At 38.5% G+C, this 22,441-nt stretch overlaps 1 pseudogene; it reads right to left on the bottom strand.

Annotated features, from left to right (window-relative positions):
• Nucleotides 1-2,731: 2,731 nt before the first annotated feature.
• On the bottom strand, nt 2,732-21,952 carry LOC128573439 (solute carrier family 5 member 4-like; annotated as a pseudogene).
• Between the last annotated feature and the right edge of the window lie 489 nt (nt 21,953-22,441).

The raw sequence follows: 22,441 nt of genomic DNA, 5'->3' as shown, positions 1-22,441 counted from the left end.
TTATCAGCCCTTTGTCAGATTCATGACATTCACATATTTTTTTCCATTTTGAAGGTAACCTGTTTGTTTTAATTGTATGTCCTTAGCTGTGCAGAAGCTTTTTAGCTGAATTAAGTTCTATTTATTTATTTTTTGTTGTTCCTGCAATTACCAATGAAGTCTCCTTCATAAAATATTTCCCTAGGCTGAGATCAGTAAGAGTTTTTCCCACAATTTCTTCTGGAGTTTTTAACATTTCATGTCCTATATTTAAATACTTTATTCATTGTTAATCAATTTTTTTATGTCAGTCTTGAGAATAGTCAGTGAGAATTGTCAGTCTTGTTTTAGGATTTTACATGTGGTTATCCAGTTCTCCCAGCACCATTTATTAAATAAGAATCATTTTCCCCAATGTATGCTTGGTTTGGTTTATCAAAGATCAGATGGTTGGTTTTTTCTGTAGGTTTTGTGTCCTGTTCCACAGATCTATGCCTCTGTTTTTGTGTCAATGCTAGGTTGTTTTGACCACTATTGACTTGTAGTGTGACCTGAAGCCTGGTAAAGCGATGCCTCTGGTTTTGTTTGTTTATTTCTAAGAATTTATTGACTATATGTGTTTTTTTCTGGTTCCACACAAAATGAAGTACTATTTTTTCAAGGTCTTCAAAGTATGATGTTGGTAACTTAATGGGTATTGAATTAAATCTATAGATCACTTTGTGTAGTATGGACATTTTAACTATGTTGATCCTTCTCAGCCAAGAGCATGGTGTGTCCTTCCATTGTTATTTTTTTCTGTTTCTTTTCTTGGGGTTTCATAATTCTCTCTGCATAGATTCGTCACCTCTTTTGCTAGATACATTCCCAAGTATTCCATTTCCTTTGAAGCTTCTGCTTAACTGTTACTGGAATATATGAAGGCTTCTAATTTGTAGATGTTGATTTTATAACCCAATAAATGCTGTATTTCTTTACCACTTCAAAAAGTTTGTGGTTGAGTCTCTGGGTCTTTCTAAGACCATATCGTCAGCAAAGAGTGAGAGCTGGACTTCCTCTGTCCCCATTTGGATATCTGTAATATCCTTTTCTTGTGTGATTACATTGTCTAGAGTTTCCAGAACTAGAATACAGCTACACATCAAAAAAAATTATACATTATGGTGGTGCCTGTGGCTCAAGGGAGTAGGACACCAGCCCCATATGCCAGAGTTGGTGGGTTCAAACCCAGCCCCAGCCAATAAAGAAATAAATAAATAAATAAATTATATATATATATATATATACACACACACACACACACATACATATATACATCCTGATCAAGTAGGCTTCAACTCAGGGATGCAAGTGTGAATTAATTTTCACAAATTCATAAATGTAATTCACCACATAAATAGAAGCAAAAACAAAGGCCATATGATCCTCTTATTTATTTATTTATTTTATTAAATCATAGCTGTGTACATTGATATGATCATGGGGCATCATACACTAGCTTCACAGACCGTTTAACACACTTTCATCACACTGGTTAACATAGCCTTCCTGGCATTCTCTCAGTTACTGTGCCAAGACTCTTACATTCCACATTTACCAAATTTCACATATACCCTTGTAAGATGCACCACAGGTGTAAAGCATTTGACAAAATTGAGCATCCTTTTCCGACAAGAACCCTTAAGAAATTAGACATAGATGGGACATTTCTTACACTGATAGAATCCATCTACAACAAACCCACAGCTAGCATCATATTTAATTGAGTGAAACTGACAGCTTTTCCACTTAGAACTGGAACCAGACAAGGATGTCCACTACTGAGGTGCTCTTTTTAAATGGACATTTCTGGAAACTGCAGAAAGCAAGTGGGATGTAGGGCATCATGCCTGATCAACTATATAAAATAAAAACTTTCCACCTGTGAGTGGATCGTACTGTATTTGCCTTCCTGTGTCTGGTTGATTTCACTTAGCAAAATGTCCTTCATGTTCCGCCATGTTGCAAATAGCAGGCTTTCCTTTGTCATTATTGTCTGAATACTCCTCTGTATGTATACATCATATTTTGTTCATCGTTCATCTACTTCAGGTTTGTCCCCTTACCTTGGCTATTGAGAATAAGACTGAAATGAAAAGTTGAATACATTGAAGCAGAGAGCAGGTGGTGTTTGCCAGGGGCTGAGGGGTGGAGTTAGTGAGGAGATGTTGGTTAAAGGGCACCACCTTCCAGTTAATAGAAGGGAATGTCACTCTCTAATCAAGGTACAGCATGGTGACTACAGTTAATAATTCTGTCCTGTATACTTGAAATTTGCTCACATTAAATGTTAATTGTTCTCACAAAAGTTAACCACATAAAGTGATGGGTGTGTCAAACAACTGGATGGTGGGCAGTGTTTCAAAACATAGATACATCAAAATATTTCATTGTAAATTAATGCCTTGAATATGTACAATTTTTGTTTGTTAATGATAGATTGATAAATCTGAACAAAAGTATTTAGGCCTATATGACTGGTGTACACGTACATAGGATCACTTCATACTTTCACAAATTATCAGCTTTCTTTTTATTAACTACACAAAGAAACAACAAAAGTAAAATGTCAAGTCTTTAAGTCACCTCATTAGGCAAAATTACCAACTGCTCCTCTCCCCTTTACAACATAAACTATAGAATTAAAATCAATACAATTACCCCTTGCCTTGTTATAACTTATTACTAACTATTCTAGTGGTTCAGGTAGAGTTCAGGCAAAATAGCCATAAGCAAAGACCACCATGGCCAGGAGGAGGATGCCATTGATGCTCACCACAGTCCTCCAGAGAGGCCTCTCAGATGTGTCAGTCAGCTTCTTCCTAAGGGCCTCTTCCTCCTCCTTGGTCAGCTTGGGTCCCATTTCCTGCAAACCACAGAACAAGTCCCAAGTCTTCCTGAGACATCCACGAGATTGCTCAAGAAAACAAATAAAAATAAATAAATAACCACCAAATATGGGAACTGGAAATCCCTGTCAGTGTAGTGCAGATGACTGTAAGGAATGACTACAGCTGCTTATAATTAATGTTAGAGAAACTCCCGAGAAAATGCAGGTAGATTTGATTATGTGAAAATACAAAACTTTTCCATGGCATAAAGTTCAATAAACAAAGCAAAAACAAATGACCAAATGAAGAAAACATCTGTATATTATATCATAAAGGATTAACTATCTTAAATATATAACTACTTAAAATAAATATATATAGAGAGAGTTATATAGAAATATATAATATAATAGCTACCCAAAATATATATTATAAATATATACATACATATATCTTGAGAAAATCTAAAATCTCTTGAGAGAGATTTTCAACAGCTCCATGTAAACATGTTAAAGAGATTACCAAGTCAAAGAAAATAGACAAATGCTTTTTAAACTCACATATAAAAGTAAATCTTAAGCAAAACCTATACTGAGATATAATTGCTCACTTAGCAGTGGCATAAATGCCAAGGTGTCACAATGTGCCATATGACAAAGACAGTCTCACACCTTGTTGCTAGGAAAGCTTAACTCACCTCCTATGGGGGGAATTTGGTTGTACCCAGCAAAATTCCATGAATATTAATCTTTTGACACAACAATCAAATAAGGAAAAATACAAAAAGACTTTTGTACAAGATCATTAGTTGCAGCACTGGAAAAATTAAAACATATTTCTAAATGTAAATGTTTATGAAAAATAATAATGAAAGGAAAACTATATTCAGAAATAAATGGTAATGAAAATTATAGAAATTAAAATCAATGAAAGACAGCAAAAGTATGAAAATGATAGAACTTAAATTAAAATTTCACAGAAATTAAAATCTGTGAGAGACAGCAGAAGTATGAAATTTATAGAAATTAAAATCTGTGGGAAACAGCAGAAGTGTTGTTTTTAGGGAAATGTATATGGCTTTAGTTACTGACATTAGAAAAGAAGAAAGCAAATGTCCAGATTCACTGGAAATCAATGTTGGGATATCTTTCAAAATATGCAATAATGTTAAAAATAAAGTTAGAAAAGAAAAACATAAGAAAACCAAATAATGTAGATAGATGGGGATACAAACGAAAACACAAAGTAGCAATGTAGAAAGGAAGGATAATAACAGAAATAACAAAGCCAAAGTTTATCTTTTGAGAAAAGTACACTAGATAAGTCTAAATCTAATTATAGAGGCAGCAGAGATGGATAAGTAGATATTATAAATAGCTTTATTCCAATATACTTAAAAACGTGTATTAATTGTCCAAAATCCCCCAAACATATAACTTTCCCAAACTGATTAATGAATAAGTATTCTAAATAGCCCTGCACTTGTATAAATTTGACTCTTGCTTGCTCTCTGTCTCCCCCCACTCGACAAGTAACACTATTGGCATTATTGACAAAATACCAAAATTCAATGAAGATATAATTTTGATTGTTTTGAAATATTTCCTTAAAGTGAATAAATGGGATAATTTCTGGTTTATTGAATTTGAACACTATGATTTTAATACCAAAAATCAAATGGAGACTAAGGAAAAAAAAAAGAAAAGAAAGGAGAAGAGAACAGAAATGAAAAAAATAGAAAAGAAAAAAATAAGAGAAAAGAAAAGAAAATTATGGGCCACTCATACTCAGGAGAGCTGATATAAAAAAAAATTTAAAAAGTAGAAAGCATTAACTATTCCTTTAGTTGGAAGAACAAAATCCCAAACAGAACAGTTAGTGTCCAGTTTAAAACATCATAGCAAGGCTCAACTATAACTTGGACTTTACCTAAGAAATGAAAACAATGTAACCTAATAGTTTATACCCATATATTAATGTGAGGGAGAAAAAGACAACATAGCATGAAGTGCTAGAGACCTTGTTAATAGTTTTTTAAAAAGAGTCATGAGTCCTGAGCATGGACGTTGGAGACATTTTGTGAAGAAAGTGAGATATGAAGTTAGTTTGGGCCAGGCACTGTAGCTTCTGACTGTAATCTCAGTACTTTGAAAGGCTGAGGTGGGAGAATTCCTGGAGCTCAGGAGTTCAAGACCAGCCTGAAGAAGAGCGAGACCCCATCTCCACTAAACACAGAAAAACTAGTGGGATGTAGTGGCTCATAGCTGTGGCCCCACCTACTCAGGAGGCTGAGGCAAGAGGACTGCTCTAGCTAGCCCAAGACTTTGAGGTTTCTGTGAGCTATGATGTCACAGTACTCTATCCTGGGCAATAGAGAGAGAGATCTGTCTCAAAAACAAACAACAAAAAAGTTCCAAAGAATACGTATTTTTCCTCTTGAAAAAGATGTAGAAATATTTTAGTGTGCTTGTTGTATGTGGGGAAAATGACAAAAACTGTCTGTCTGGAACATAGGGTATAATGGGAGAAAAGTGAGAAACAACATAAGAGAGAAAGGTTACCTGCTTAATCACAGCCAATCAAGATTGTAACCTTAATGAATAATTAGGAGTAAGAGGGTTTGTAATTGATTGGCAACTTGGAATCTGGAATACGGTTTCACAGATGGGTGATGGATGCACAGACTGACAGGGAAGCAAATGAATAGATGAATTTCATATGTTGTCTTGGTTGTTGGAAAGGTAAGAGTTTAAAGTTTCAGTTTTTTTATAAATGTAATGATCAAAAGCTGAATGTAGCGGTAAAAGAAAGACAGCACAAACCATACACATACAGAATTCCTACATGAAAAATCAAGATATTACCTTCTCCAACACCATCCTCAGTTTCATCCTGCCTTTGCTCATCTGCATCTAAATCAATTCATTCCTCTGTACTGTTTCGAAGAACCCAGCACAGGCGAGACAGCTGAATAGAGGAGAATACAAACAAGTATATTAGTAAGAAATATTTGCAATATGCTGATGCTACCTTTTACTACTGCATAGTTTTAAAAAATAAAACTGCACAGAAGAGTATAGATCATAAAGATAATGTCTCCTACCACACTCATTCACAAAAGCATGCCACCCATTTCAAATGATCTCTGTTTTTAATTCTGGTAGTTATTCAAAACTTTAAATAATATGCTTAAAATTTATAGTTCCGGATTTATAATTTCAGAAGCATTAAGATTTAACTAACCTACCTTCACTACTAACCCTAGCTTCATTCATTTTTCTTATCATCCAAATTTTGCTACCTAAAACATTATTTCTTTTTTTTTTTTTTTTGGGAGGCTGAAGCAAGAAGATCACCTGACCCCAAGAATTTGAAGTTGCTTTAAGCTGTGATGCCATACACTCTTATCAAGGGTGACAAAGTGAGACTCTATTAAAAAAAAAAAATTATTTGGTCTACCTTTACCATAAACAAAAGTCTTGAAACTTTTTAGTTCCATAATTTATAATTTGTTATTAGTCTCAAGATGTAGACAAATAATAATCTGATAATAAGATATTATCTAGCCTATTAAAGCAAAATAAAGATATACTTTTTCAACTTAGAAAAAAACAGATGATTACTACTTTTTCTTCCATATATTGAACTTTTTTTTTTTTTTTTTTTTTTTTAGACAGAGTCTCATTCTGTGTGCTGGGTAGAGTGCTGTGGTGTCACAGCTCACAACAACCTCAAAGTCAGTTTATGTAGTGGATGCTTTATCAACTTTTAGAATATCTTCTTAAGTTCTCTTTCAAGATCTATCATGTTTAGATTGTACTATTCTTGAGTTACAACTGCAATTATTACCTTACATTTCCCTTTTCCCAACCCACCTTAAAACATTTGTAAGCTATACCATTATCTTAAACCATTAAGCTTTATACTTGTGATTTTTTCTGTAAATATAATTTTAATACTATAGAATTTATGCTATCATATACTTTGTCATATTTTGGCCACAGATACAAGGCATGGTATTGGGCACAATTAATAACACCAGCACTGGGTCATTCTAAGAAAATTGTTCCAAAAATCAGTGGGCTTTTGAATCCACAATTCAAGTCAATGAAGGAGGAGGAGGGAAAGGTGGATAACTAGAGACATAGATCATCAGAACGTCCCAGAAAGGAAACTTTTTAGATTAAAAAAAAAAAAATATATATATATATATATAACTCTAAGGGAAAAGTGCCAGATCCTACTGAAGAATCTGTGGGAAGACATTGTGGAAACAAACAGGAAGGAGCAAGATTTTGGCAGAGATCAATCCCCCCAGACACTTGGAGTCCTTTGGAAAGTTTATGTCCTTATGGAAAGTTTCTCCTTCACTCACATCTCTGGCAGACTGATGGCTACAGACCTGCTGGAGAGCTTCTCCATCCCCAAAAGCCCAAAAGCTGCTGCCAGTGAATGAGGAGCTTCTTGAAAACAGAGCACTAGGTGGCCAGTGTCCCCGATCAACACAAACCTGAGTTGAGATGATGGATGCCATGGTGTGTCCCTACCTATTGTGTGTCTTTGTGCTCCCCAGGGAGCTACTGACATTCATGTCACTGATCCCACCAGAAACACTTCCCATTGCCCTTCCAGAATGTGGTGGCCACAGTGGACTTGTGGGTCTCAGGGTAACTGTGTAATCCAAGAGCTACGACATCCTAGGCAGGATGCCTTCTTGGGATAAAATCAAAGAGGATCAGTATGCCAGATCACTTCCATGCAGACTCTTGCCTCTGTGTCTCCTCCCCTTCCTACTGTTGCTGAGTGGCACATGTTCACCAAGGGACAATTGACCTGGTCTCTGGGGCAGCTGCTTCCCCTCTGGTTGGTATATTCCCTACAGTGAGACTCCCACAGAAAGTGGGGGCTCATACTTTTCCTATTATGGACCTGCCAGTGGACCAAGTGGTGCTTGGACTATGAGATCCCTGTCTGCCAGCCCTCCCTGGTGCTGCTTGCCTGGCTACTTCAGCAAAGCAAGGTACACACCCACATGGAGGGGCACTAAGCCTACTTGAGCACTCCATGCACAACTTGGAAACAGTGCATGTCTCTGTGGCATGGTCAGCAATTGAACTTGGAGGACCAAAGGTATCCCCCAGGCCAAATCCCATACGCCCAGGATTCAATCTAGATTCTTGAGGGAATAGAATGGAGATTTCTGAACTAATATTAGGAGGTAAGGGAGCTCAGGGCAGAATTGAAAGGAGACTGTAGTGTGGGTCCGAACCCCAGCACACTCACAGTGCATCCCTCTCCTCACATGAAAGCCAATCTCTCAGCCCTGGGCAAAATCCTGGGTAGAAAAATTCCAGCCTGTGACACCATTGCTGGTGAGCTCAGCTACTTTGCTCTGCTGCTTGTGGCCAGATATTGGAAGGAGACCTTGGGGCAGGGGAGAAAAGAGTACAGGCTGTGCATTTCTGCCAGACTGTGAATCCCAGAGGGGTTCTTCTCCGTGAGCAGACTTTTGGCTTGGTGGGTCCATTTCAGCCCCTCCATGGTGGCTTTCCCTAGTGGCCTCAGATTTGTCCTTTAATCCTCACCAGGACAGCTTTTATGCCCACCTTTGTGGAGACTGAAGCAAGACTCACCCCACACACTCCCAGCCAGTGAAGTAGTCCCCTAGGAGATCCAGGGCTCCACTGACTGCCTTGGGCATTGGAGTGCTTCTCTTGAAGTGCCAGAGCCCCTCCCAGGTCCCCCAAAATAAAACTGCAGCTGGCTATTTTCTGAAATCAACACCGAGTGGCAAGGAGGGCAACTTATACATCCCCAAACAGTATTTACTGAGTCAATTATACAGAGCTTGGCTGACTCTCACCCAAAAGCAGCTCATACTGTCATAGAGATTAAACCTACCATTCCAATATAATTCACATTGTTGAGAGACTGTAGGGCTGGGGAAAGATAAAGGATTTCAAAGACTCCAACTTTCCTTGTCAAAAGGAGATAGTATTGCTTATGTACATAGCACACTATTACTATAGTCTACATGTAACTGGAAATTCAGAAAACCACCACATGAAGGATATTTGTAACCAAGGTGTTCATTCAGAATCTAGACCACCTTCTAAGTACTCACAAGCAAAGCCAAAGGTTCTTTTCCAACATATGCTACAGACACACTCTTATGAGTAAGGGGTGGGGGGAGACAAAAATAGGCAGTTGCTACCAATTAAAAGGAATTCAGTGGGTGGCACCTGTGGATCTAAGGAGTAGGGTGCCAGCGTCATATACTGGAAGTGGTGGGTTCAAACCTGTTTCCGGCAAAAAAAAAAAAAAGAAGGAATTTAGTGCAAGAATTCTGGGAGTATGGAGAATCAGCATGAAAGGGCACCCATAAAAGAGCACAACAGCTCTCTAGCAGTGAATTCCGACCAAAATAAAAATAGTAAAATGTCATATTAAAAAAAAAAATTCCAAACATGAGTTATAAGGATTCTCAATGACTTTCAAGAGAAAATGGAAAACAAATTCAAAGAAACCAGTGAAAACATTTTTTAAAAAAGCTTATTGAAGAAATAGATACATTAAAAGAAAGTAACTTCCAGAAATAAAAACTCATTTACATAAATATAAAACCCAATGCAAATGTTAAGAGTGGATTACACCAAGCAGATGAAAGAACTGCAGAGCTTGAAGACAAGTCTTTCTAACTAACTAAATCAGTCAAAATAACAAAGAATCAAGAGAAATGAAGAAGGTTTAAGAGAAATATGGGATTACACATATATAAAATGACCAAATGTAAGACCCACAGGCATCTATGAGAGTAAAGAAGACTAAACACAAGGCTTAGAAAACCTATTTAAGAGAATAATTACAAAAATTGCCTCATCTTGCAAGATATTTAGACATAAAGAAAAGATGAATGTCCAGTGAATACCTAGGAGACTCATTGCAAAAGGGAACCATCAAGGTATGTGATTCATCATAACACTGGCCAGAATTAACACAAAGGAGAGAATCTCATGAGTAGTGTTCCAAAACATCAATTAACAAATAACTTACAAAGGAAAACCCATTAGACTAATTGCAGGCTTCTCAAGAGAAGCTTTACAAACAATTAAGGAATGGATCTTGTTTTTAGTGTCCTTAAATAGGATAACTGCTAGCCAAGGATATTGTGTCATGTTAAACTAAGTTACATAAGTTAAGTGCATATAATGTTGTTCCCAGACACACAAAGACTGAGGGCATTTGTTACTATTAGAACCGCCCTACATGAAATGCTCAAAAGTTCATTAACATACAACAGCACGATAGCTGCCAAAAAGTGTAATAGCTCATGGCTCTTCCAAAACAATAGTGTCAAAGAGAATACAAAACAGTAAGATATAATCTAACATGTTGAATAGAACAATATCCAAAATATCAACACTAAAAGTCAGTTTTAATGGTCTGAAGGCAGCACTTAAAAGACTGGCTGAATGGATGAAATAACACAACCCAGGTATTTACCGCCTCCAAGAAATACATCTAAACTACAAGGATTCACAAGGACTCAAGGTAATGGGATGGAAGAAAAAATAGAATATAGGCTCTATTTCTATTTTTAAAATGATTAATATCTACAAGGGCCCTCCAGTGCCCCTTTCTACTGAGATACTTTTTGTAGAAAATTTCAGGAGTGTATGCTTTAAGACTTTTTTCTATGGTTGGACAAACATGTATCTATCTACAGGAAATTTAGTACAAATGCACAACTCTACATTATCATATTATTCTGCACTTATTTTTCTGCGTGCCTCTTAATATTTTATGCAGATGCATAATATTCAATACACTATTATTGTGTACTCAGGCTCTTCATGATGAAGTTTGGATTTCCCACTGTTTTCCATTTTTAAACTTTTACAGAGAAAATCACATATATACATATATGAGTGTGTATGATGTATATATACATATGTATTTATATATATATTTACATATATATAAGTACTTGTAAATAATTTGTATATAACAAGCTCCTAAAAGTAAGATTGTTGACTCTTAAGGTATAGAAATTTTGAAATGATAAATACTGTTCAATTGCCCTCCTGTAAATTATAAAGCTTAGTCACTCATCCACAGTTCTGGACTACGGGAATTTCTCCACATCTTCACAAACACTATATTTAATTCATATTAAAAGTATTGCCAATTTTAAAGTAAAAAATGCTTCTCATGGGTGGCGCCTGTGGCTCAAAGGAGTAGGGTGTCGGCCCCATATACCAAGGTGACAGGTTCAAACCCAGCCCTGGCCAAAAACTGCTTCTCATTACTCCGCTTTCTCTGTCCTTCCCCCTTACGCTGTGTGTTTTTCTTCCTTCTCTCTCTATACCCGTGTTCGTTCTGCATACGACATTCTCCTCACCCAAAACCGGCACAACCCAGTGACAGTTCTGCAGTGAAGTCTTTAGACAACAGTTGTCATTCTCTTCCCCACATCCTGTTTTAAAAATGGTGTACATTTATCTCCTGAAAGCACTGTGAAATTTGAGAAGTATGACACTCATTTCCTAACATCTTACTTCCTATCCCTGCTGGTTTGCACATTTTAGGTGCAAATGGTTGTTTGTTTGAAGGACTGGATGATAATCTCTCAGGGCTGTTCTCACTGTAGTATTACAATGAATACATTGCCTGGGAGTCATATACTAGCAACAACTTTAGAAGGCAACAAACCCTTATTTTTAAATGAGCATAAATCCATTACTTATCACTCACAGGTACGTCAGGAATGGGTTTTGTTAACAGAGAAATTCCCAGAGCATCCACAGTCATCCCAGAGAAGAGAATGAAGAGAAAGTACAGATAGTGCACTCCACAGATAATGTTGTGACAGTCACTGGCAGCCAGGCAGCTCCCTGTTCTATAGGAAAACTCTGCGATCATATGAATAAGGCCCATCACAAGTCCAGTGATTAGGCCCCAGAATGCTCCCTGCAAAAGAAGCAAGAACAAAATAGGAGTGTTTAGAAAAGATCAGAAACTCATTCAAGGAAGTCATAATTATCACCTTGCTGCTTCCTCAGTGAAGGAGCAACAAATGGCTGACATTGAACACAAAGTTACCAAAACAGAGAAAATTGCAAACATATATGTTTATTACTGGGGCAACACTACTGCAATGTTGATTCTCTAACTCCAGGAAACTACTGTCTACACTGACTCAAGACGAAATTTTCCTGACACACACATACACACACACACACATATTAATATATATGTGTACATATATGCAGGCCTATACATACACATACATATATGGAATTATGACTTATTTTACAAATTAAATTATGAATTATGTTACACAATTTGTAGAACTGATATTAGGTAGTTTTGAGAGTTCTATTAAGCTCTGTACAATGCAAAGCATTCATTTTCCCTGAGGCGTTGATACAGGTGGAAAGATACGCCCCTCTTCCTTTGTTCAAGACGCCATGCTTTAGGAAAATGGTATTGTCTGGGTATTAATATAATGATATGAGCTTTGGAGTAAGGAACACCCGAGTCTGAATCCCATGACTTTACTTTCTAATATTAAGTAATATGTGAAAAGAATTTTGATAGTAACATCTCTGCATCTGATCCTCATGTTCAAAATCTTAATAATAAAGCTAATAACCAAGGAACAAGTAAGGGATTGAATGTACATGGTCCACTATAGTTGATCATACATGTAGTGCTCAAGTTTCATGATGGAAATTAACATATTTTTAACCCTTACTAAGGGTTTTCCTCTAAGCATTTCATGTACTATCTCATTTAATCCTCACAGGAGCCCACAATACCATAAATAGACACTATCTTTATCTTCATTTTACAAAGCCAAGTAATTTTCTTCAGATCACGATACTATTAGGTAGTACAGCCATGATTGGACTGTGACAGTCTGCTTCCTAAACCTGTGTTCCTCAGCACTGGGAAATTCACATACACAATATTTTTTAAGAAATATAAACACTGTACCATGAATGTGTACTGTATTTTTATCCTTTAGTGAGGTTCAAAAATTGTGGCTGACTTCAACAGAAATTGAGATGGGCTACAATTTGTATAAATAGGGTATCAAGAATGCAGTGGAAGAAACAATTTTTCCCCACTCTATAGGGGAGAATGCTTTTTCAGTTTCCACTGACCTGTTCGTTGATTCTTTTACAGAAGACGGCGAGCAGGGAGACGGCTGCAACTGGAGATCCAAGATCACTACCCATCGCTGGTATGTAACAGATCCGTTGTCCATTTGGAGATGCCTGTACTAGTGGGACCTACAGGATACTGATGACAATTGTTGCAAGAATAAATATCCTGACAAGAAAATAAAATCTTGTAGATATTAAACATAAGTTATTATAGGCACGTTTGTTGTACTTTAGTTTTTGAACTCATTCCTGTTGCCATTTGTTGATTTTTCCAAACAAAATCAAGCTCCTTGACTATATAAGTTCTTAAGAAAAGAAAGGACTGAAATGTTACAGTACAGGAAACAACTGTGCCCGTGATGCTGTCAGGGGCAGGGCTGCTTTCACTGACAACAGATGGAAGCAGGAAGCTGGGGACATGTGATTTGGCCTCGGGTGGCTGCCATGGATGAAGGAGTCCGACCTCAGAGCTCTTACAAGTGTGCAGCAGCCCCACTTCTGGAGGAAACAGAGTTGCTGTCAGTTGCTCCTACCTCGGCCACAGTGTTGGCAACCAGCAGTAGCAACAACTCAAGGGGGAGGAGCACAAAATGTGCAATAGCTCTTCTGCTGGTGCAGAATGGTTTACCTTTGGCTCTGATGGCACCGACAAGAGCAGCAGGAAATGGGGGGGCATGTAGAGGGGGCTCCAGTGATGTGGAGATGGAGGGGCTGTTTGGCTCCAGGGATAGGCTCAGTTCGGTGGGGGCTGGGCTCTCACATTGGCACTGTGCTGTAGCTCCCTAGGACTGGGGGGTGGATGTGGGACCCATTGTGTGTTTCCCCTGTGAAGGTGAAGCAATGCATTCACATGGTCTCCAGGCACCTCCCTATTTGAGGTTCATTGCCCAGAAAGGTCAAGCAAGAGTCTCTCCTGTGGCTTGAATTGTAAGAGTGCATGGCAGGAATATAGGCTGTGGGTGGTTGGCTTCACTTCACGTCTCATCAGGAAGCCTCTCTTGGTTCGTGGCAAGTCCTTGTCATGCAGGCTGCCTTCCTTTTCTCTCCTTCCTTGCTTTAGAAGTTTCCTGTCACCTATTCAAATTGTGATCATCTATTTCATATTTTACTTCTTTATTGTGGAGAAGGTAAGTGTCAGAAGGCTCTAGTCAACCATTTTATTTTTTTAATTAAGTCATAAACACAAAGATCATGTGTTCATTAACGCATATATGGGGTACAATGTGCTGATTTCATACACAATTTGGAGTGCTTACATCACACTAGTTAATATATCCCTCACCTCATTTACTTAATTATTGTGTTAAGACATTTATACTCTGGGGCAGTGCCTGTGGCTCAAGGAGTAGGGTGCCGGCCCCATATGCTGAGGGTGGTGGGTCTGAGCCCAGCCCCAGGCAAAAACCGCAACAACAACAACAACAAGAAAATACATTTATACTCTATACTTAATAGATCCTACGTGCAAACATTTTAAAGCCCCTCCAACATTGAGAATCATCATCACCATCAATTGTACCATTTTTTGAAAGAGTCACAATTTCTTTTAAGATCTCTTCTTGTAGTCCTTTCTAAAAAGAATGGCTAAATTTTGAAAGGCTAAGTTTGTAGGCTTTGTAATACATGCACATTTGTAACAATCTCCTCAGTAGAAATGTGTGCCAATGTTCACCAAGAGACATTAACAAAAGTGATCAAGTCAGATGTCCATGAGTAGAGCAGATAAATTCTGATGTCCATGAGTAGAGCAGATATATTACTGTGATGAAATACCACATTGAAAGAAAGTGAACAGATTTCAGCTACTCACAGCAACATGATGGGATATCCCAAAATAACACAGAGGAAAGAAGCTTTGCAACAAGGATTAAATTTTGAGTTCGTCTATTTTCATTACCTGAAACTGGGAAAAGACACATTATACAATTCAGCGTCTCAGTGGTTAGCTTTGGGAAGTTGGAGCCCAGAGGGGGCTTCTAGATGCTGGTAATCTCCATTTCTTAACTTGGTTGGTGGTTAAATGGGTGCTCGTTTTATAATAAACTATGGAGCTATACAGCTATGTTTTATGATTTCTGTATATTACACTTTGTATATTACTTTTGTATATTACACTTATGTATATATACACTTCTGTATATTACACTATATTTCTGAACATTACACTTTGATCTTTAAAATGTTAGAAAATTCTATGACAATATAGGGTCCACTCAGAAAGTATAAAGGGAAGAAAGAAGACAATCCTTTCTTTCTGCTTATTTCCTTCAAGCTCTCTGTCTTCAAAGACCACTGGGTATTCAGGAACCACTGCATGGAGGGAACTCTCCCAGCAGTGTCTTGGAATTAGCCCCCTCCATGAGTCTGTCCCTTTCTAAAATGGTCCACTGCTTAATGAATGCAATTGTGTCGGTGTTTGAATATCCTAATCCTAGTCCACGTAGACATATGCACTTCTCCAGAAGATTCTAGGGAGAAACCAGGGTTCCCTCACCTTCCAGCTATCAGGAGCTCTCTCTCTGATGCCTGCTTCCGCACTTTGGTGTAGATGTCCGTGGTGAAGAGGATGCTGGCACTGTTGAAGATGGAGGTCAGAGAGCTCATGAGAGAGGCCAGCATGACAGACAGCATCAGGCCACGCAGTCCTGGAGGCAGGAGGGGCTTTGTTAGTCACTGGACACCATGCTCCATGAGAGCCTTGCTCAACAGGAGAGCCATTTAAACATGTCATCTGGAGCATTAATTAATGTCCTTATCCATCTACATCAGTATGTGGAGGTTTCTGCATATTTCTTAATGATCCAAGAATAATCCAGTATAGAATTTTAGTCTTAAGTATAAACTTAGAGATCATCCCCTGCAGCAAGTTTTAGAAGAATGGAAACCATGTTTTAGCATATTTATTTGGGGAAGGAACTCTTGGGTTCCTAAAGCCTTAGATAACTGGAAAGGAAGAAGGCGAGTAAGTTTTTCTGCTAAAGAAGTCTCTGCAGGAGCAAAGACAAGAGTTTTGAACCAGTTTCCTCTGCCAAGTAGGCTCTAAACCTCCCTGACAGACAGTGGATGGAGGTATTCATGCCAGTGACTCCCGCCTCCTTCCTATTGATGAAGCTCATGTATATCATTGTGAAGGAAAGGTCACAGATATTAGCCAACCTCTGATGAGATTTTCTGGTCAGTCCTGAGCTCTGTACCTGACGCTGCTTCTGTTCACTCCAGTAGGAAATCCTTCTGGAATCCTAACAATGTACTTAAATTATATGTGTTGTTTATTTGCTATTTCAAAATGCTAAAATGTGAACTCTTAAGGACAGGGGCTTTGTACCTATTTTACTGATATTTTCTAAGTGCAAGAGCAATACCTGGCACATGATAGGCACTCAATAAATGGCTGTATATTAAATAGATTGAAATATAATATTTGAATACCACTAGTCCAAAAAAGGCAGAATAAATAGTTATCCTCTAGCCCCTGCATTTATAATTTTATGGCCATTAAACTCTTTTATTGACAAGCAGATCATTTAACTCTTTTTAATTGCCTTGGAAGATAATCTTGAATCTGTAGAAGTAAGGAAGGTGTCTTCTGACAGGAAATGTATCTGGTTTGTCTATAAAATCTCCAGGCTTTGCAAAGGGCTTGTAGCCTATGTAAGGTGCTCACAAAATGTCTGATGCACAGATATGAATTAATGGATGTCAGAATTACCAAGAACTATACGACAGCCCTTCCTGAAGTCCCACCCATGAAGACCTCCAAGGCCATCTCAGCAGGGACATTTCCTACCTGCAGGTAGCAGTTCCAGCACCACGATTGCGCAGGCATAGTTGGCACAGCCGACTTCAGTGCCACAGTGTTTCACACATTCAAAGGCACCACACAGGACATCTTATCTGAGGAAGGTTTCAGGGGTGAGTTCAGTGAAGTCCAGACAGCCACAAATCACAACAGCTGAACAAATTGGTAACTTCAGTAGATCATGGGGAAGAAAAGACATTTGCCTTAAAATTGGAGATTGAAGTTTGAAGTCCATACCATAGGTCTGTTGCTGCTTTGCCTAGAACAAGAGCTCGTAGCATCTCATCTCTGCAGCTCTCCTTGAGCTGACCCATGGGGTGGGGCTTTCTCTTGGGATGTGGCCCAGCCACAGCATGAGAGCAAAGAGAGGACGCTGATCCCACCCTCCAGAAAAACAGCAAGGGAAGAAATTCCTTCAGGAACAACACATTGCAGGGATACACAGGAAGTTAAGTCCTTTGTCTGGTCTTATTTAGCCCGGCGTGTTTTGCCTACATCTCAGAGGAGGTGTCACTTGTAATGGCCAATCAGGCTGAGTACCTGGTGCGTGATGATGCCTCATGCCACCGGCAATTGCATAAGACAATGGGTTTTGTTTGTTTGTGTGCTTGTTTTTTTTTTTGTTTGTTTGTTTGTTTTGTTTAAAAATTATCATTAAACATATCATAACAAAATATAGAGAAAGTTGATAAAGTATGATCCAGGATAATAACAGTTTATGATATGAGCTTCTTTTCTATATCCCTTTCTAATCTTTTTTCCCAGAGAATAATTTTTTGTGCATAACTATGGTAATGGTTGAGATACTATTTTGTAACCTTCTTTTTACATGTAACATAATAACCTCAGCAATTTCCCAAGTTTTGAGATATTCTTCAGTCTCTTCTGTGCAACTTTACAGAAAAGAAATATACAATGATTTCTTTAGCAGTTCCCTACTTAGATGGCTACACATTCCTTCCTGTTATAAAACACACCATGAGGCTGCAATGAGAAGGGATTCTGGTCCCTTGATGTGTTTGTCTCAGTTAGAGTTCAGTGAAATAAACTAATGTGCCCCCTGAGAAAACATGAAATCCATTGAGTCTTACCCAATGGATTTCTGTAGGAAATTGGTTACATTCTCCCCACTTTTCATAATAACAAAAGAAAGTGTATATTTTAGGAAGACTTTCAGCACTAGAAGTTACCCTCAGATGACTCAGAAATTCACATACCGCAAACAGCCCGATTCCAAAGCGATGAAATTGGACTCAGTTCTCCAGCTGCCTCAGAGGGACTAAGATATGACAGCACATCTCCAAGCCCTTCTCAGTCCAAGACGTCATCAGACCCAACCACTACCACTCACCCAACTCAAATTAGCTGAAATCTACTCCAGCTTCCAGCGGGCTATGTCTCACACTCTGTGCTTCCTCAGTCCGCGCCACTCACAAACAGTATTCACGGAATCAAATACCCACAAGAAGACAGGCTTGTGGGATAAGGGAGCAAAGTGGCAACTGTGCCAAATTTCCCTGCCTCCCACCTGCCATGCAAGTTATTTCTTTCACTTAGAATTCTGCCTTTCCTTCCATCCAGAATGGGTTTTCTAGTTTGTAACGATTTTACTGCATCTTAAAAACTTGTCTCAGAATCCAAGCATAGAACAGAGACAGGCCATATGGATTCAGGGCTCACCTGTGTACAGAATGTGGCTGATCATCCCCGACATCACCATGAGAAACGTGGGCAGCAGCTTCAGGTACCCACACATGATGCAGGCGGCCTTCACGTGGGACATGTCCTTGCCACACAGACCAGGCTGCACGATAACCTGCCAGGAAAACACTCGTGAAAGAACCAGAGAATGATTTCAAAAAGTATCTCTTTTCAGAGTTTAACATGACAATGAGAAATGATGTCATGGCTAGTAGAAAATAAAAGGCAATAGAATCTGGTTTCTCATCTCTAAAATAGGATTCCCTACTGCAAGGACTTCTGAATATCTGGTATAATGTATGTAGGACCTTGGTATATAGATGTCAGTACATATTAGCTACTATTAAAATATGCTCACGGCTCCCAGGCAGCAATGCAATAATGGTAATCTGCCCTGCCAGGTACAAAGTTGTCACCTTCTGATTCCACCACAAATTATGTGTTTAAATTATGTCTGTAATACACAGAGGCATCGTCAATGCCTTTCCCTTGTTACGGGTCAGTTGTCTCCATGGGACATTAAGCCACTTGTCATGGAAACACCATGGTCAGGTAGCCGTTAAAACAGAACAGTGAGACATTCATTCCTAGATTTCTTCAGAATATTCTGAGAACCTCATTGAGTTATGATATGACAGTCATGGGGAAAGGAATGCATACTATTTCTTAACCCTACTTAAATTATACAATCTCTTAACTAAGAATTTTGCAGCAATGTAGGAATTCTACCCATAATGACATAACTTCTTGATATTTTTTCTTCTCAAGGACTACCAGAATAATAGAGATGCTTTTTCTGCTTGATTGTCCTTGGAGGACAGCAGTGGTTATCAATTCAGTGCTGAGGAAGCAGACGTATTTTTAGGCTGAGGACTGGAAGCAGGTACGTGGAGATATAACACAAACCGCAGGGGAGCCAGGGAGCCCTGCTGGTAGGCAAGCTGGGCTGGGCATCAGAACTAAAGTGAACACGGGGCCACTTACAGGATGCAAGTCAGGTGGTCTGGGATGAATTATAGATAGTAGAAATGGTTCCACAGGTTAATGGTTAAATGATGCATTTTTCTTTTGTTTGAGACAGAGTCTCACTATATCACTCTCAGTAGAGTGCCATGGTGTCACAACTCAGAGCAACCTCAAACTCTTGGGCTTAAGTGATTCTCTTGCCTCAGCCTCCCAAGTAGCTGGGACTATAGGTGCCCACCACAATCCCTGGTTATTTTTTGTTGCAGTTGTCATGGTTGTTTTAGCTGGCCTGGGATGAGTTCAAACCAGCCAGCCTTGGTGTATATGGCTGGCACTGCAACCACTGTGCTACAGGCACTGAGCCTGCATTTTTTTTTTTTTGAAAAGCAGTTGATTATATAGAGAAAATAAAGCTCTGACTATGGTTCAAAACTGGCTAACAATTGTGAAATTATAAGCTTCAAGTTCACAGATACTCTTCAGAGAGAAAATAATTTAAAATAAAATAAAATAAATCCAGATTATCAAAATGAACATTCAGTAAACCAAAAATAAGATCTCTAAAGTTATAAAAACAAAAGCAGAAAAACAAGGATAAAGTTAAAGAAGGGTTCTAGAAAGCAGAGTAAAATAACCAAAAGATAAAAATGGGGAGAAATGGTATAGACACCAGAGGACAGCTGAGTCCACCACTAAATAGAAGGTCCCAAGAAGGAAACAAAATGGAAAAAAATCAAGGAAAAAAATTCCCCCAAATTTTCTAAGACATCAATTATCAGGTTGAACAGGCTCACAGGTGCTCATCACAAGGGACAAAAATAGATCCATACAATAGTGGTGAATTTTCAGAATTCTCATGACAAAGGAAAAACTTCCAGAGAGAAAACAGCAGTCATATCTAAAGGATCAAGAATACATTCTGGATTCTAATCTGTTAACAGATGAATTCACAATACAATGAATGTATAACTTTGGGAAAAGTCTTCCTAACCTAGAAATGTGTAAATGACTAAATTATCTATCAAGGAAAGGTTAGAATGAAGACATTCTCAAATATGCAAATCCACAATAAATTGACCTCCCATGATAACACCAATCTCAGAAAAATACTAGATGTATTAATTGCTCCCAAAGAGGGAATAAACCAAGAAAAAAAATCACATGGGATGCTAAAAAAAGATTTAACTCAAGAGTGAGGCAAAAGGCTTCCCAAAGATAGTAGTGAAGGGGTCGTGGGCAGAGCAGGGCACAAAACAGAGAGGAAAGAGGCTCCCAGAGAAAATGAGCAAAAGAGTTTGTGGAGTACTTGGTGTGCTTACAAGTATTAAGGGAAATACTTTTAGGGTGTGGTGTTTAACGATTAAAAATTAGTAAGAAATTTTAAAACAAAAAATTAGGGAGAATACATACCATGGAAAATATTCTAAAAAGCTAAAAGAAAACAGACAGACACACAAAAAAACAGATCATGTCCTGTGGCTCTGTTGTGAATTTCATTGAAGAAGTCACAAAATTCTGATGAAGATTTATCAAGAGGGTGGGGGGCAGAAGATGTGCTCGTGTGGAACTGAGAATGGAAGGTTGTAAGAGAGCTGAGCCCTCACGGCTCACCGAGGGAAGCCAGCAGAGAAATCCTAAAACTGGAAACCAAAGGGCAGCAACACGGGCACTTATTGGACTCACTTGAGGATCAAGTTAAGGAGCAAATCCTGATTCAATGGTTCTGGACAGAGTCATAGTTTCTGAAAGTGTTTATTCCTAATGATCTTCAAGGTGACGTCCTTGCTGATGGTCACAGACCACACACTGAGCACAGGGATTTAGAAAATATGAATAAATGTCAATAACCTAATTGAAAGAGTTGAAAGTGTCTGCATCCGAGAGACAAGAAATAGGGTAGAGAGTGAGGTACCAGGCAGCTATTTTTCATTAAATAAAAAAAAAGCCATGTAGAAATGTTTGAGTGTTTAACTGATGTGTGTGTACACAATGGAAACTAATTCTTTTTTTCTACAGGAAAGAACAGCATAAGCAAATGAATTCCCACACATGTGTGCACACACACACTTCATCTGATCCGTGCACCAGTACCACAGAGCTGTAATGGGTGCTCTGAATGTCATTCCCAGACATGGAACATCCGCCATGGCAGGATCTCGGAATAAGTGGAAGGAGTCCGCCCGAGGAGTGTAGCAGCTGGCATTGATTGTCAGGTTGTCCCCCTTCACTATGGATGGGATGGCATTCATGTACTTCTCCGTAAAACTCTTGTAGCCTCCAACTTCGACAAATGCTGAAAAGGCATCAGATGAAATGAAATGTCTTACTGAAATCCAACATACCTGATGTTTGGGTCCCTGCTTTGTGATGGAGTTGCACGACCGCTTCCCACCAGCCTGCTCAAATCTGCACTGACCTTCTCCCAGGATTCTTGTCTTTCTAGCACCTCCCCTGGCAGTGAGCATGGCACCAGATTGACTGTCACAAAGTTCATAACTTAACTCTAACTTCTCTCCCTAGAGTGCACTTTAGAATTTTGAGTTAATGTCTCACATTCAGGTAAAAATGAGACCATAACCAGCAGGCTGATGTTGATTCACATTGGCAATGAATTCCTGGATATGACACCAAAAGCCCACCAAATAAAATCAAAATTAGGGGCAACATCCAAATTTAAAATGTCTGTGCGTCACGGGACATGGTCAACAAAATGAAAAGACAATTTACAGAATGAGATAAAATATTTTAAAATCATATACAGGTGGACATTACAGTCCTGTGCAATTTAAGATAGTTTAATGTAGTAAATTCCACACAAAATTTACGTCCACTCTGTATAAACAACATCAACAACAAAAACACAAATAACCTTATTATGAAATGGAAAAATCACCCGAAAGGACATTTTTCCAAAGATGGTCTACAAATGCGAATAAGTATATGGAAAGATGAAG

The sequence above is a fragment of the Nycticebus coucang genome, chromosome 21 (assembly GCF_027406575.1).
Source record: "Nycticebus coucang isolate mNycCou1 chromosome 21, mNycCou1.pri, whole genome shotgun sequence".
Classification (NCBI taxonomy): Eukaryota; Metazoa; Chordata; class Mammalia; order Primates; family Lorisidae; genus Nycticebus; species Nycticebus coucang.
The sequence above is the reverse complement of the archived record's forward strand: the minus strand, read 5'-3'. Positions and strand labels throughout refer to the sequence as shown.